Below are 18314 nucleotides of genomic sequence, written 5' to 3' on the forward strand. Positions count from 1 at the left end.
GAGTTTACCAGCTGATCTAGGGCATTTGAGTTGATAAATTCCAGGAAGCGCTGGACCTGGGAGTTTGTACTTGAGTACTTTTCCCAGTTAATGGTAAGGTAATTGAAATTGCCCAGTATCAGGGTATTCAGTAGGACCTTCATGTATTCCAGTATCTCCAGAAAGGCGGAGTGGTGGTCCTGAGTTATGGAGGATGATCTGTAGCAGGCCACGATTTGCATTGCAGATTTGCCTGATGTTAGTTGCACATGGATGATCTCAGAGGTATCATGCTGCACCACTAACCTGGAGGTGTAGGTATCCTTGATGAATATGGATGCACCCCCTCCTTTTGTGTTTCGGTCCATGTTCTGTGGATGAAATGTGTGGTATGAGTTGTAGTCCGGTAGTGCTAGGGTGCTCTGTGGAGCCTTGAACCAGGTTTCAGTTACTGCACAGATGTCGACATTCTCCATACTGAGGAGTGCTTCGAGCATGTGCATTTTGAGATGTAAACTCCTGGCGTTGAGTAGCATAACCCTCATTTTTTTATTTGTGCTGTTTACGGAGGTGGGTTTGACTTTTGAGCCTTGCCTAAAAAAGGCACTATGGGGGCAGCAAAAGCCTTGGCCAGTATTCAAAAGCCTAGGGTTGACAGGTGCAAGCCGTGTCTTGCAAAGCAATGAGGCTTGTTGAGCATGTCGTCTCAGGCTGACAGACACTGGATCCCCTTTGAATGACACCAGAAGCTTAGCCAATTGTTGAAATTGATCATTTTTTCTTTATACTGTGGTATCATTCTTAGTGAGGGCAGGATGCTACTCAGGGTCAGGGTCATACCTGCCTTGGCTACATGATGAGAGAGCTCTTCCATGTCTCTTTTCATGAAGTCCAGGGAGGTGCATCTCAGGTCATTCACACCAACATAAACAATGACAGAGTCATATTTGTACTTGTTCTGGAGTGACCTGAGTGCTTGTGTTATGTGGCAGATTCTGGCTCCAGACAAGCAGCTAACAGTAACCTTCTCCTTGTCCAGCCTAGTGAGTGGGACGTCAGTGTGCCTGACTATAGAGTCATCTATTACTAGTGTGTTAGGTTTGTTATTTCGCCTTAAGGGCTGTGATTGTGCGGCATATTGATTTTGTGTTTTATGTGTTGTCTGATTTGTGATGGGAGGTGGAGGTTTTTTGGGTGGCTGCTTTGGAGGTCTGTGATGCTTTTTCAGGTTTTTATTTAGAGCCACCAAGTATGATTTTGTGTATTTATGTGTATTTTTTTGTCAGTGCTGGTTTAGTATGTCTATGTGAGGCTGGAGGTGTGGTGCAAGTGTTAACCTTCTCCTCATGACTGCCTATTCCAGTCTTGAGTGGAGACAGCTTAGCCTCCAGTTTAGCTATATAATTGCATCTCTCGCATGTGTTAATGTTGTGAACAATTCTTCAAGAAGGAATAGTCCAAATATAGAATGCAGGATCTTTCACAGTTCAGACTACTGCTTTCTGACACTTTCTCATATATCTTCTCCAAAAACATTTCAGCACATACGGAAAATGCAGTTTATTCTAGGCCCTCCATCATTCAGTACAAATAAACAGGTACTTAATTTTTTCTCACACAAGAGAACTGCTTCTTAATCACAGGATAGCAGTTCCCCCAACACAGTTTGTAAAAATAACTTTCAGTTTCAGTGTTCTGTCTCAATCTCTGGTCAATACTGTCTCATTCAGGAATCCTTCACTCTTTGACCTCCAGGCCTCTGTGCACAACAGTCAACAATCTGTGTGGGGGGTGTGGGGGTGTAGCTCCCCATCAGAGTGGGTTTTAAATAATGCTGTTTTGTTGCAGTCAGTAGGCTGGTCAAATTGTTATTTACTCTGGAAAAAAGTTTCACTGAAATGATCATTCAATGGATGAAGATTCAACAAATAGGGTTAAACTAAGAGGTTTTCAATGTTTAGTGGGTTTGACAATGTGATATAGATCCTTGTGTGTATACTTTGTGTAGAGTTTCTGAATTTAAGAACATCCCTACCACAATGCTTGTGCTGTCTATTTGCTCAGAAAGGTTACAGTAAGTGTGTACTTTGTGATAACTTCTTTGAATCTGGCCTTATGTCTCAGGCTGTATTTACCTGTCATAGAATAACAACTTGTGACAGTCTCTAACAATATACCAAGCTTGAGAACATGCTTCTGAAACAACACCAGAATCCTCCAAGATGACCTTTCTCAAACAAATAGCTGCTGTCAAAACCATGGCCTAAAACTAAATGCCTAGAAATATATAGCTATATCCTTTGGCAAGCATAACTTCCCTTGTAACTATCATGCTGACAATCCACTCCTGAATGTTGATTCATTAGTCAGGGATTTGGGAACCTGTGTTGACCATGAACTGTCCTTTAACCACTATGTAGCTACTATTGTAAGGAAGTCATTCTTCATTAAACAGCTTATAGCTGAATGTATGGCATTCAGGTCCAGGAATGTAAGCAGTCCACTGTACTTGTCTCAGATCAGGCCAATCATTGAATATAATGCTCCGTTCAGTATGTACCTGTCCAAACACTTACCACAGATGAAGCAATCTCAACACTTCCTAACTAAAAAAAATCAAGGGCCTAAATCACAAAAATTATGCAGACTGTCTCATACAGACTAACAAGTGGTGAACTCTGCCTCATGTATAAAACCTCATAAGACCTTATCCTGTCGGACGTATTACATATTTGCAAGTCCAATGGTAGCATAAACAACTGCTCAAGAGATCTCTCAAGTCACATTTGCAACATAAATGGAACATGTTGGAGGGATAGGTATGTATCACATAGAATACCTCTTCTGTGAAACTTTCATCCACATAAAGCAAAGTACCTCTCTTACTCTATTCAAACATAATTAAAATGGATGTCTGACAAACCACAAGTTCACCCCCAATTTAATATCCATATCCCTTACGTAAAGGGGCAATAGGGGCAACAAGAAATGTTAGCTTTTAACTCTTATATTTTGAGTAAGAATAACCCAGTGGTGGGCAGTGAAAGAGTTTAGTATACACTGTCTTTTCAAACTGTTGCTTACATTATTAGATTGAATAAAAAGCTGCAAAAATGATATGACATATAAAGGGTTAATGTACAATAGTGTAAAATGCTGAGAAATTAGAAAAACAGTAAGTGTGCTGGCAAGCATATATAGCTTAGTTAGATTTTGGCATCCATGTAAAAAAATATGTTACTGAGAAACAAAGTTTGTAAAATAGCTACGCAGATGGCAGCTGAAAGTACATCGAAGTAACTTCAAGGAAGATAAAGCCGGAACACAAGCAAGATAGTGCTGGAACACTAAGTTTCAGATAATGCAAGACTGAATTTCCTAGACCAAAGAATCAAGGACAAATCATAAATTAGAAGAACAAAGAAAAACTGTTATACAAAGAAAAAACTGTATTACATCAGACTTTGAGAAAAATACCAGACCTTCTGGTATAAATGTAACTGTGCATAAACAAGCTTTGGGAATTTGCTACAGAGAGCTGACATATTTGTATTGCTTGCTTGTAGAACCAAAAGGAGAATATAAAAGTATAGCCTATCAAATGAAACATTTGTCTCCGTATATTTATTGTACTCAGTACAATACAGTAATAAGACTAGTTAATTACAATAAATAGTTAAATGAACTGTGGTATGCTTGCATGCAAAGGCAAGTAACAGAAAGAAACCAACAGGAAGGCAGTACAGAATTCTTCAATGGCGAGCCACAGTTGACGGACCGAATGGTTTCTTATTGTAACAACTACAGCTTCTTTTTATTCAGTTGGTACATTCAGTTCCAATGCAAATGTTTGCCTCCTTCTTCTGTACAGTATCCAGTAGCAGAACAGTGCATCTCTGCAGATTCCACAGGTCCTATATATTTACACAGATGAGTCTGCCAGCTGTGTCTGACCACCTTTTGAGAGAATCAACTAGCTTCCACGCTTTCTCAGTGGAAGATTTGGCCACCTTCCACACAGAAACTGGTAATTCTTTTTTTGTTTTTCATTCTACAAGCATGGATGCTTTCAGGTAGACAGTAATAACAGTCCAGCACATGTATGGTCAGGATTTAAAGATTGGTATAAACATAACTGTAGCACATGTAGTACTTTACTAGGTAAAGTTGATGTCAATGCTTTATGCTTCACTGGTATCTTAAACACCAACATGATTGGTATGACAGTAAACGTTTATGTCTTAAACGTAATGGTAAACAACCAGATGCATTATGTCCTGTCACCACATGTAAAATGTTAACTTCAGAGTTACAATATCAGTCAAGTCAGTTATTTACAGACTCTTCTGTACATCTTGCCAGACAAAAGTGGCATAAAACCACTGCAGATTACACAACAAATAGCAACAAAGAGGTTCATGGTGAACTGACAAAAAGATTTAATAAACTTCTAAAAGACAAAGTTCAAAAAGTTCAGACAACATATGCAAACACTTTTTCAGAAGTGCATAAGAGCTTTAAAGTCAGCAGAACAGAATACTGACAAATATAATCTGGTTAGTAAAGAGTTAAAGCAACAGCAGTTAATTGCGCTGATAAGAAATAATTTACGACATACTATCCTACCTTTCGAAAATGTTTAAGCGTACACAGCACAAACTTTAATTCAGTTAAAGCAAGGCACTTAAATAGTGATTTTAAAACCATTTCAAATAACAAAACAGTTCTAGGGCATAGAAATTAAATGAGAGTAGTTAAACGCAGAAAAGACATGACGTCACAAGACTGACATGCATGCATTTTTTTTTTCATCTAAAGTGCAGCAAAAGGCAGACCACAGCAAATGTAAATCATGTAAATATATCTGTTTTAAGTATGTGTTAGTTAAGTCAATATCTCTTTTGTTTCTTACAATATTTTGTAATTGTATGATAGCATAAAAAATAGCATAGACTCCAGTTAAAACAATATTCAAAAGCATTATTATGCATACTTAGGCAAATTACGAATATCAAGTTGCAAGAATATTTTAACGAATGACTGAAGGTACGAGTAAGTGCTAAAGGAGTTATGGGTTAAGTGTCTGGAATGCGCAAAAAGAAAAAAGTAAGTAATGTGAGCTCAAATATCTTTCCAGGCTGGAATGGGTAGTTACGAAAAATGTTGCATGACATAAAATGCTACTGGTACTGAAATCCATAAAAGCAAGGAGACAAGACTGGTTGTCAGGCCAAATGGCTTACATTTTTCTAAAATATTATTGTTAAATATTCACATACAGCATTAAATAAAAGTATACAAAAATCCTGTTTCTTAATTGTAATAAGACCACAGTTTTTGCAAGCAAATACTACACCGAGTACAGTCAGAACATAGGATATGGTATGCAGTTAAAATAAATTATGCAGGTCCCTTTACAAAAAGCGAGGGTACAAATAGCTACTAGTACTACAACTTTAACAGTATAGGCAATAGCAAAAGCTTTATAAAAATAATCAAATCAAAAAGCAAATGTGCAAGACCAATGTGTCGCATCTAGGTAACAGCCAAAGGGCAAGCAAACATTCAATTCTCAGAGCATAAAGCAAATAAACCATACTGAAATAAAATAATGTATACTACAGGGGGTAGGGCATGCTTTCGATTTTACACTAACTGTGTAAACAGTACTGCAAACAAAGTGTTAATACCAAAAATACATTTTACTGTTTCAAGTAATATAATTAGCAGGCTTCAGTTTAATGCTAGGTTTGGAAACCTAGACTGAGTGTACATTACAGCCATGTATATACAAATGCAAAAACAATCTGTACAAGCAAGTGTATTCTGTACAGTATATAGTAAATGGTTTGTTAAACTGTTCACAAAAATTGCTTCTCAATTCATTTATATGTATAGAAACAAGTCAAAGCTTGACATTTGTGACATATGTGTTTTTTTTTTCAAAAAACAAGACTGCAATGCCTTTGCAATAAAATCCTCAAGCATTGTCAGAAAATTACTGTATAAGACATCACCGTATAAAGTCATATTCAGATTCATCCAGTTCTAATAGTAATGGTTGGCATCATCGTGTTAAAAGGTTTTGTTTCCCAATGTGTTTCTACTAATATAAAAAGTTTTGTATTTAAAATAAAACAGAGGGAATTTCTACAGTGATAGGTTTAAAAATGTATAAATGCATGTGCACATCTATTTGCTAGTTAAATGTATATACACATCTGTTGCTATAATATATGTAAAAATAATATAGTCAGTTAAATACATGTATTTCTGTTTACTAGCATACATATATTAAAGGGTTAAAATGGTCTTAGCTAAAAGCAAGGAATCAAATAAATAAAGCAGCATTCATTCATGCAATGTAACAAAGTCAGATACAGCTTGAGACAAGCTGAATGTTCCGTGTCTGAAACATGCTTCAAGGACTATAAATAAAAATGCAGCTGCGAGACAAGGCCGCAGCATTCAACACAGACATCTGCATTTCATTTGCATCATTCTGAAGATCAAAACAGAGGGAATTACAATATTTCATAAATAAAACTTAGTTAAAAAAATGCTACATGGGTGCAACATTTGCCAGGAATTCTGTTAGGGGTAAAAGCTACCCCAAACAGCAAGACAGGGATTTCACCATTTGAAATCATGACAGGCAGGAAAAAGGCCACACAACTACCTTTTGATCCAAAGATTGGACATAACAGACCTTTGTTAAAGGTAGCACAACATCAAAAATGGTTAAAAGACATCATAGAACAGTGTGATTAAGTAACACAACAAATAGGGCCTTTGGTCTATAAGGTAAATAAAGTAAAAAGAACAAGACCTTGCTAGTTCAAATGGATCAAATGAGAGTCATTGTTTATAGTAATCAGCAGCAAAATGCATAATTTTTAAAAGAAGGGGGAGCAGATGTTCAATAAAGTTTATGTTTCCGTTTTTTTTTAGAAACAATCTACAAGACTGAATGCCAAGCATTGTGCAAAGTTTTTGAAAAGTATTCCCAAAAAGGTTGTTAGGACAAACAAGTTTTGATAAACATGATAAACATGAAAAACATGATTGTTATTGTAAGTATTGTACTCAGTGGACTTCTTTTGGTAAAATGCCAAACAGAGGGAATAAGGGTTGTTTATTACAACATTTCACGAATGACACTAAGTTGGGAAAATGCTACACAAAATAGATCACAACACAATTTCAGTTGTAAAAAGCATACAGCATGTACCTTTGGGAAAATAACATTTAACACAAATGTAACTGCATGGTTAGCTAAACAAGGTCAGGCATACATAAAGGTAGGAAAAAAATCAAACACTGACATAAACATTTCAGTAAACAGCTCAGTCTCTATTAAATGCTGTACATTACCCCCTGAAGATGTAACAATTCTGGCAAGGGAAGGCATCATAGAAAAAATGTCACAGTGTGTTAATAATAACACAAAAGTAAAAATAAATTTGACGGGAAAAAACAGGTATAATTTCTACCAGTACTCTGTTTATTTGTACAAATAGCACACAGACACATGGAAAAGGACCATGGTTTGGAATACTTACCATTCTGGGTAATAAACCAGTACTTCATACAGATTAAGTGGTAAAAATACCATCCACTTGTACCATGATAGGACAACAATACCAAAAAGCAATATTGCACATCAATATTACATCCCCAAGTTGTAAAGCCAAATGCAGTTTTAAAAGAGCTTGGTATGAAAACTAGTAGGACAAAATATCTCACAGATTGTACATTTACAAGCATAATGAAATCTTACTATTTAGTAAGTCATCACAAGTATCTTTAATAGACAGATTACAATTTAGTACTAATGTATCTAAATTTGTAAATTAAACAAAATGTTGTGTAAATGGACAATATTGCCTTCAAATTTCAAAATGTTTGTTATAGTGGCACCACAGGTTGTATGTGTGGTTTCAAATAACCCAGTGTTAATAATAAAAGACAAAAACAGAAGCTGACACTGCCGATAATTGGTGTGACATATTTAGAGGATGGTCATCATCTCAAACTAAATTGTTAAATGGGTTAATTCCTCCTGTGTTAATAGTTTTAGGGGTCATAATAATAATAATGACAACTTAAAATTGCTTTATATGCTTCAGGTTACGAAGACTTGCAATAACTCAACAAGTTATGATTGTAAATATGAACAAAGTCATAAATGCTGTAAATAGCAATGCTAATGAAACAAATGCAGTCTTTTCTTTAACTAAAGTTTAGTCCGTTCCTCAAACAAATAAAAAAATGGGGAACTGAAAGAGTTTAGTATACACTGTCTTTTCAAACTGTTGCTTACATTATTAGCTTGAATAAAAAGCTGCAAAAATGATATGACATATAAAGGGTTAATGTACAATAGTGTAAAATGCTGAGAAATTAGAAAAACAGTAAGTGTGCTGGCAAGCATATATAGCTTAGTTAGATTTTGGCATCCATGTAAAAAAATATGTTACTGAGAAACAAAGTTTCTAAAATAGCTATGCAGATGGCAGCTGAAAGTATATCGAAGTAACTTCAAGGAAGATAAAGCTGGAACACAAGCAAGATAGTGCTGGAACACTAAGTTTCAGATAATGCAAGACTGAATTTCCTAGACCAAAGAATCAAGGACAAATCATAAATTAGAAGAACAAAGAAAAACTGTTATACAAAGAAAAAACTGTATTACATCCTTCTGGTATAAATGCAACTGTGCATAAACAAGCTTTGGGAATTTGCTACAGAGAGCTGACATATTTGTATTGCTTGCTTGTAGAACCAAAAGGAGAATATAAAAGTATAGCCTATCAAGTGAAACATTTGTCTCCGTATATTTATTGTACTCAGTACAATACAGTAATAAGACTAGTTAATCACAATAAATAGTTAAATGAACTGTGGTATGCTTGCATGCAAAGGCAAGTAACAGAAAGAAACCAACAGGAAGGCAGTACAGAATTCTTCAGGCAGAACAAAGATATGTTGGAACATTTACTTGTTGCAGAAGAGACTGAGATCTTTTGAGCAGGTGTTCACATACCAACACTATTTAAGCTTTGGTTTAGTCACACTGTACAGCCATCATTTCCAGTGCATACAATTCAGAAGTTACTTGTGAAGCCGTGGTGGTGCAGCGGTAGCATTGTCGCCTCATAGTAAGATATTCTTCTGTTCAGTTCTTGGCTGGAGCACCTTCTGTGTGGAGTCTGCATGTCCTCCCCATGGTCGAGTGACATTCAAAAGACATGCATGAATGGGCATGCCTTCATTGAAGGTTGGGTGTTGGGCTGGCACCATAAAAATCAACTGGCAATCATTAGTGGATCGGAGTTAAGCTGTGGTGACCCCTAACCAGGAAAAGCCCAAACAACAATTCAGAATTTACTTATTTTCTCAAAGATACAGTTCATATTTTCCAATAAAATTTCTCAGCACATTCCTTTTACCAGTTCAGTACATTTATTATGTATAGCTTTGGTAGGAAACCTTTCAGGATCAGTTGACTGGACAGGTTTAGCAGTATTTGTCATTATACCATTGCTTCCACTGCATTTCTTTCAACAATGTACAGTATTTTACTTACTTTAAAGTCCAACTTCTGTTTCTGACTGGCTGTCTGCTTTGGGTGTGGTAAGGAGAGTCTTAAGGACCCTATTCGGAACAGCTTAACAGTCAGACATACCCTGGAACGGCACATTCCACTGTGGGGTAAGTCACTACAGTTCAGGCAAAGGACAATTCAGTTTGTAGTACCACAATATTAAAAATATTAAATCTTCTTTAAGATAGAGAGCATTTTATCACAGGGCCTACCTTTTCTCCTGGTAGGGAAACCTCAAACCTCTTAGGCACAGCAATTTGCTTTACAGGAAAGATAAACCCAGGAATTCATTAAAGTTCCTAGTACAAGCCATACAGCTTGTGCTGCAAAGGCCTTTCCCTGCATATTTGCAAATCAGAAATATGCTAGCTGCAATGTGCTAAGACCTCATTATTGGCTAATTTGCATGTTTCTCACATTACAGTTACTAATGGGATGTACAGATCATGGCTGATCTGTATGTCACGGTAGTAACCTGCTGCTTGTGTGGGAAGTGGAATCATTCCTTCAGTCACTTTCTCACACACACGTACATGTACATAAACAAAAACACACACAGACACAGACCACAGACACACACACACACACACACACACACACACACACACACACACACACACACACACACACACCACAGTCCCTGTACTTCTTTCTGTACTCCAATGGTTCTCCTCAACCCCATAATACTTTAGGAAATGCACATCTTGTGAACAGTTCTAGCAAAAAATAAACAGCCTAAGAAAAGAATATAGAATGCAAAAACTTTTACTGTTCAGATTACTGCTATTTGACACACTGCAATACTGTTTTTTTTCTAAAACAGTTAAGTACTTAAACAGAGCACAACTCATTCTAGTCCTGCCAGCTTGCATCAGAATTTATTAAGACACAGATAATTTACTTTTCTTCAAACAGCTTTTCAAAGGCAAGATAAAAATTCTTACAATGCAGCTTCTAGGCCTTCATTGCAGTTAACAGGGATATTTTTCAGTCCCCTGAGACCAAATGCACTCTCTCAGGATATTTCCTATTCAGCCTCCAAGGCTGAGTGCACGCTTTCTGTCTGTAATACCCTTCCCAGTTTTATTTGTATATCTTGTGTAGTGATAGTGCATCTGTATGTTGTGTGTGTGTGTGTGTGTGTGTGTGTGTGTGTGTGTGTGTGTGTGTGTGTGTGTGCGCGCGCGTGTGTGTACGTGTGTGTGTCAGACATTCAAAATATGAAAATGTTGAAAGGTGAAAGTGTTGAAATCTCTGTAAGCATAGCTCAAACCAAGCTCTAACATAGGTCCTGTAGGGAGATATTTTGAAATCAAAATACTTGCAGCAGAATAAATACAGAGAATATGAAATGCCCCCTTCCCCACACACACAATACTATGTTAGTACTTGTTTTGAATTATACTTCGAAGGAATTCAATATTATTACCTTTTAACATTTTGATATTGCAACATTTTGCATTCAATAGTATTTCTTCATTTTGTCTGCACAGTGTGACTCACACTCACATACATTCATACACACACTCTTATATATATATATATATATATATATATATATATATATATATATATATATATGTGCGCGCGTGTGTTTGTATATATAAAGTAGATATGTGCGCAAAGTAGATATCCATCCATCCATCACCCCTTTTTTCCATGGGGTCAGGGTGTCATTTTAACAGTGGCAATCATCTCAAGCCAAGGTTTACAGTACCAGGTGGCTAGCCCTGCCATAGTATTTCATTCATACGACTCACACCTATGGCTAATTTTGAGCATCCAATCTACCTATTCCATGTCTTTGAAATGTGGGAAGAAACCCATGCAACTGCAGGGAGAACATGCAGACTCCACACAGAAGGCACCCCAACCAAGAATTGAATCAGGGAACCTCTTGCCACGAGGGGCAATACTACCAATGCACCACTACAGCCACCAGATATGGTGCGTGTGAAAGCAGACACTTCTATAAAAGCATAGGAGAATCCAATGCAATCCAAGCCTCTGGAAGGACCCTATGTCAACACTTAGAAATGACACCTTGGTATGAGAGAGAGAAACAGATGGCAATGCAATACCAGGGCTTTCTGAATGGCTCTTTTCATGGACAAAACAATTTCTAGGGGGCAGTGAAATAGGATTTTTTCTCAAGGTCAGGAACAATGCTTCTGTGTGTTTTAATGATTACTTGTTGCATAACTAACCACGTCACTGAAAAAGGAATCATAATATGTTGGTATTCCAGTGGAAATACTTAATTCTTTCTCAGTTGCATTTTTCTATGTTTTAAAGTATACATACACCCAACCTTTGTGTATTTGAAATTAGGTATTTTTGTATCTACTGGTTTGTGTACTGAGAATAAATACAGTGCTGAAAGGATGGGGAGGCTGCCAGCTGCTTTACAGAAGAACTTCTAACATAACTGAAATAGATACTTGAGGGTGTTTAAATCCCAGCTGTAATGCTTAGTTGTTCCCTCCAATATCTGAATGTGTTATGTAATATATGCACATCACATTCAGATGAGTTTTTAATGAGAAGCAGAAAGCATGATAAACATATTATAATGGTATCAACTTAATTGTGTTATTGGTGAATGTATGATCACAAATGTGCAATTTATTTAATTTATATTTAAAGACTGAGATTGTGGCAAGTTAGAGAATTTACTTTGCTGTGAGCAACAGAGATTTTAGAGTTAGCACATTTAAGTGGCAGTGTTGTGTGGTGCACCCACTCTTTGTGTGGGTGCAGGGGAATTTACTGCCTACAAAAGTGCTTTAATATTATAACAATCAGTTTCAATTTTTGCTGCTTTATTATAAGCTTGATACAGAGTGATCATACTTCATGGTGCTAATTACTCATGTAATAGACTTATTTTGGGGGGGGGCAACGTTTTAATCCAGTTTTATGACAGCTCTGAGAAAAATAGGAATAATGCAGTATCTGATCCCTATACAGCTTTGAAAGAGGGTATAACAAAGATAGCTAACGAGGTTGGCATTCTCTCTTCCAATAAGTTTTCTTTATTTGTATATGCAAAGTGGAAATAGTTTGTAAAGGTCTTGTAAAATTCAGACAGGAACAGACCCAGGCAAGATGCTTTGCAAAATTTTAATCAGGCCATCTCATAACTCCAATTCAGATGTACTGAAACTACCAAAATAACACTCAGACTGCAGGCTCTGTGGTGCAGATGGTTAGAGCCCTGCAGTCCTGGTGACTTGGGTTTGACACTTAGATTGCAAGCTCTGTGGTGCAGATGGTTAGAGCCCTACAGTTCTGGTGACTTGGATCTGGCACTTAGACTGCAGGCTCTGTGGTGCAGACAGTTAGAGCTATACAGTCCTGGTGACTTGGGTTTGACAGACTGCAGGCTCTGCAATGCAGATGGTTAGTGCCCTACAGTCCTAATGACTTGGGTATGACTAGCAATTACAGCACTGGAAAAGCCAGCTGTAGAGGGAGGAAGGGAGCAGTAGATGATTCTGCTCAACCATTTTTAGGCAGAGGTGGATTGACTTACAGTATAACTACCATTTGCCACAGTCAGTTGACATGATGAGTCATGAGACGGCTGAGGAAGGATGAGCAGTTTGGTCTGCCAAGTAGTGCAGTACATCTGGAAAGGTAACTATAGTGTGTGTGTGTGTGTGTGTGTGTGTGTGTGTGTGTGTGTGTGTGTGTGTGTGTGTGTGTGTGTGTGTGCTGGAAAGGTAACTATAGTGTGTGTGTGTGTGTGTGTGTGTGTGTGTGTGTGTGTGTGTGTGTGTGTGTGTGTATGTGTGTGTGTGTGTGTGTGTGTGCGTGTGTGTGTGTGTGTGTGTGTGTGTGTGTGTGTGTGTGTGTGTGTGTGTGCGTGTGTGTGTGTGTGAGTGCGTGTGTGCGTGTGCGTGTGTGTGTGTGTGTGTGTGTGTGTGTGTGTGTGTGTGTGTGTGTGTGTGTGTGTGTGTGTGTGTGTGTGCGCGCGTGCATGGGAAGATAGGTACACATCACTTGTCCAGCACTGTGGATCCTATAGCAACATTCTGACTGTCAGATGCTGCACGGAAGGGTGGAGTTAGAAGTGTATAAATACTTCCAATTCACATCACAACAGAGCCATGAATCCTGCCTTTTGCTTGTCTCTCCATGTAGCCTCAGGAGGAAATTATATGGTCAGTAGAAGATAATAGATACATTGTCACTGTAGGACAGAGATGAAAAGAAAAAAGTACACTACTGAGCTACATTTGTGATAAGCTCTGAAAAGAATTGTAGGATAAACAGTCCTGTTTCCCAGCCAAAAGTTCAGGGCTGGTTATAAAATTTAAGGAACAAAACTGTGCATTAAAAATTGTTTGAGTTCCTGAAGGAATAAGAATATTAGTATTTGCCTTATAAAGTTCTGCTGTTCTGGGAAGAAATGTCAGAATTTTACATCCACAAGCAAGACAATGTATAACTATGCCTAGAACATGTCAGATGTGAAAAGATACAGTAAACTCTCAGTTAACTGGCACCCATGGGGATTAGTAGATACCTGATAACTGTAGTTTTTTGTTGCTTAAAAATAGGTCTGACTAATACTGTACCCTATACCATTTGTTTGGTTTGACTTGTTCTCAGGTTGGGGAGGGAGGGAATTTATTACAATATTCCTTTGTAAAATTCTAAAACTCTAAAAATGTAAGGTATGTTTCTGTGGGATAAAAACAGAAAGTGCAACATATGAAAATTGTACTGTAGTTCTTCGATTTTTTTTTTGTCGGTTGCTTGAGAGTGCTGGTTGCTGGAGTTTCTGTTAGCTAAAAGTTTACTGTAAATTAGTTTCTAGAAACAGGAGATTGTCATAATCATCTTGACTTTCTTAAAACTCCAATGTAACTCCAAGAAGTGAAACTTCATATGAAGGCTTTATATAGCTAGAAAGCATTTCTAGATAACAGAGTTTATCACTCCTATGGATAGCTGTTTTCCTTGTACAACCTTTTGTATTTCAGTGAAGATTCCATCATGGTACATTGAAGTATTGCCTTCTAATGGTCACACTGAACAGCAGAGAAAACTTTATGATATTTTTCCCACTACCTATAGATCATGTTTCACTTACAATTCTTTAAAATAAGGTCTTAATCACTAGTTGTATGCTTATTTGATATGTGTGTGTGTACTAGGATCTAGTACCTACCTGTGCTCCGAGTCTGTGTGTGTCAGTATGTGTCTATTCAGAGTGAATAATAATAATAATATTCTGTGCACTGACAGGGGGACAAATATCAAAATGACTGACAAATACAAGAAATACAATTACATGCATGCTGGATTCAAATTCTTAATATGGCAGCCAATGAAAACTGTACATGATGTATAATTTACCTTACGTATCCACTTAATGAGATACGCAGCTTAGTTTATGACAGTTTGTTTGGAATGCTGGGCTTGTAATTGAATGTGGAGTTGGACAACCCAAAACTGTCCAAATTTAGAACTAGTATCTCTCATATATGCTACGCAGCCTTCTCTGCATTCATCAATAATATCCCAAAACTTCAGCAGACGTCAGCGTATTTAACTTCTTCATCTTCAGTGTCAGATTCATCTTTATTTGAATGTTTATTCTTAAGTATTTTATGTAAGTGAAGTACAGGAGTTATTAACAGTAACATATAAAATGCAATGTACTAAGTTTGCAACATATCTCCAAAGCAAATTAATTTGAAGGTAAGATTCACATGAAATAATGACCCCATGATGTGAAAAAGTTAAAAAAATAATATAATAAATAATAATGCAGTTAAAAACAGAAGAGGAATGCAAATAAAGTCACCATTGCCAAACACATTTCTATAAATGTAAACAATTAACTATGCAAAAAACAAAATTGGACTCCCAAGGAGTCTTACAGTAAGACCACAAAAACAAATTATCGCTAACCTGTTGTTCACAAACTAAAGTTTTCAGACCCACTTTTTGCTATACATGGTTTATGGTTGGGCAGAATTTAAATGTCCCCAATAACCTGGAGCAGCAGCATGCTCTGACAGGTATTTGGTACTTCTTCATCACTGGCCAGCCATAACAGTCCAAGGAAGACCAAACACAGTCACAGGATATTTGGTGCTTAAAAATAACTCTGCTGTCAAAGCTTCCTATACAGCCTTTACCCAAGGATATTAAAGAATGTCTCTAACAAGCTATTATGCAAGAAAACAATAGCAGTAACAACAGTTCTAACACATCCAAGTCTGAAAGAAACAAGAGTTTGTGAATTACTCATAGTCAAAAGAAAGCAGTTCCATGTCCCAGCAACGCCACTTTGAAATAACTTCTTTTCAATACTTCTTCAGTATACTTCATTCAAAACAGACAGGTGATTGTTCTAGAATTAACATTCTTAGTGAAGAAAGTAATACCTACTGTAGATTGTAGGACTATATTTTGGGAACACTGGTAAGCCTAGATAAAGCCCCTCTGGCTAATCTGTAAGAGACTGAATGTAAATCAAGTTTTGTAGAGTATTTTTGCAACCCATTCTTTGTTTCCTTTATATTTGACTTAAACATAACACTTTACTGCAGATATGTTGAAACCTTTCATAACAGCTGCAACAAGTGTATACATGTTCATATGAATGCAGAACCCTATAGCTGGAAAATACAGTGTTCGATTGTTTATCTCTACATGCTTTTTTTAAGGTGTAAATTCCTTTTGAACACAGATAACTGCATCAAAGAAATGGTGCCAACATTTTTCACAGTTTACCCATCTGCATGTACTTCACCATGAACAAGCTTTATATACGATTTTTTTTCCTTTTATAAGAAAATCCAGGAATCCAAAACTATCGGAAGTAGTCTTAAACTTGAATAAATGTTACAAGAAGCTGAAAATGCGTGGCATGATCTATATCACACAGCTGTATATGTTTCATATTAAACACCTCATCAAATATCTGTTCATCATAGCACAAACAATTATCCACATCAAGTGCCACTGACACACAGTATAGCTGAATACTGCATCAACAACTGAATTTTCTGGGTTCCTGTTGATTGATCAACAGTACTTTCCTCAAGTGCTGTACAATTGCTGGAAAAGGAGTGAAAGTTTTGTGGACAGAGAAGTTTTATTTTTCTCCACTGTTGTGCAACCTCAGAGTAGCAAATTTGAAATGTATGGAGTGTGAAACTGGCCACTGACAAGGTGGGGGGCAGGGTGGATCAGTGGTTAGAAAAACATTTTATATAGCCCACCTAATCATGAAGGGATTCACATCTAGATCAGGGGAGGTCATCATGCCTCTTTACTCATCCCTCATCAGGTCCATAATTGAGTACAATGCCCCTTTTGGGATGTACCTTACCAGACACCTGCAGCAACTGGAAAGACCCCAAAAGTACCTCACCAAGAGGATCAAAGGGCTCAAACAGATGCCATATGCTGCCTGGTTAAAGAAACTCCAGCTCTACTCAGTGGCATACCGCCTGCTCAGAGGCGATCTGTGCCTGACATATAAAGCCATGTCCAACCCAGAATTAATGGACATGCTGCACCTCAGAAAATCCAAATCCCATCGAGCTACGCGCTTGACAGACTTGAACCTCAGCACTGAAATAAATAGGACATGCTGGAGGGACAGATTCATAACCCAGAGGTTCCCTTCACTCTGGAATAAAATCCCAGTCCAGGTTAGGCAGAGTCCCTCACTGACTCTCTTCAAGAGGAATCTTGATGAGTGGATGGGAGATCGTAGGTTTACCCCGGGTATCACTTCTATGTCACTGTTAGACAGAGGCACAGTATACTAACCTCAAAAAAGGGCATAGCAAAATTCATTTAAAATGAGTGGTGAAAGCCAAACACACTCTGGCTAGGCTTATAAATGCCCTAGGGCAGATAGCCTAGTATGAACCTATGAACCTATGAACCTATGAACTGCAAAAGAAAAAAAAAATCTTACCTTGGAAGTTTGGCAAAACTTGTTTCACCCTTTTTTCATCAATCATTCAGCACTCAATGAAAATGTAGTCAATGGATCGATATGTATCCAAATTTTCCAAGTCATAAATTTTGTAAATAATGTCCAAGGTACCCTTTAATATCTTAAGCAAGATATGATGGCATTGTACTTACACTTAACCTATGTTCTTATAATCACTGGCCATTTAGAAGAATACTATTTCCCCTTTCAGACAGCATGAGCTTTAAGAGGTATCTCTTTTATTTATCTTGCTGACTTCCAGAGAATAGCTTGCAATTTATTCTTTTAATGAACTTCACAGTTATGTCTACTTTGTATTTATTGTTTGTGGTTTTATTGTGTTTGTATGTATTTATTATTTGTTATTATTTGTATTATATTACTGATTTTAGTAGCATGCTTAGTCTTAAGCACATTAACAAAGCATAACTTGAACATTCAACCTTCATCACCTCCTGGTCTGTCCAGTATTATTGCATGATGGCTCGAAGCTTGGCAAAAATCATTATAAATGAATGATGCCAGGTAGCCATCTGCAAGTGCATGGAGTCACCAGTGGCCTGAGGAATATATAGCTACAAAATTTCAGTCATTAAATCCCGCCTGAATCGGGGGCATTTTTTTTCTCTTTTCTTTGGTGCCTGTATTTTCTTTTGCATTACATTGGTCAGTCACTAACAATAGGTGCATCTCATTGGTTCAGAGCAGCTTGTTAGGGATTAAACAAGTGATGTTCAATAAGGAATCCAATAACCT

This window comes from Protopterus annectens, chromosome 1.part0 (genome assembly GCF_019279795.1).
Source record: "Protopterus annectens isolate FY-2018-M chromosome 1.part0, PAN1.0, whole genome shotgun sequence".
NCBI classification, from domain to species: domain Eukaryota; kingdom Metazoa; phylum Chordata; order Ceratodontiformes; family Protopteridae; genus Protopterus; species Protopterus annectens.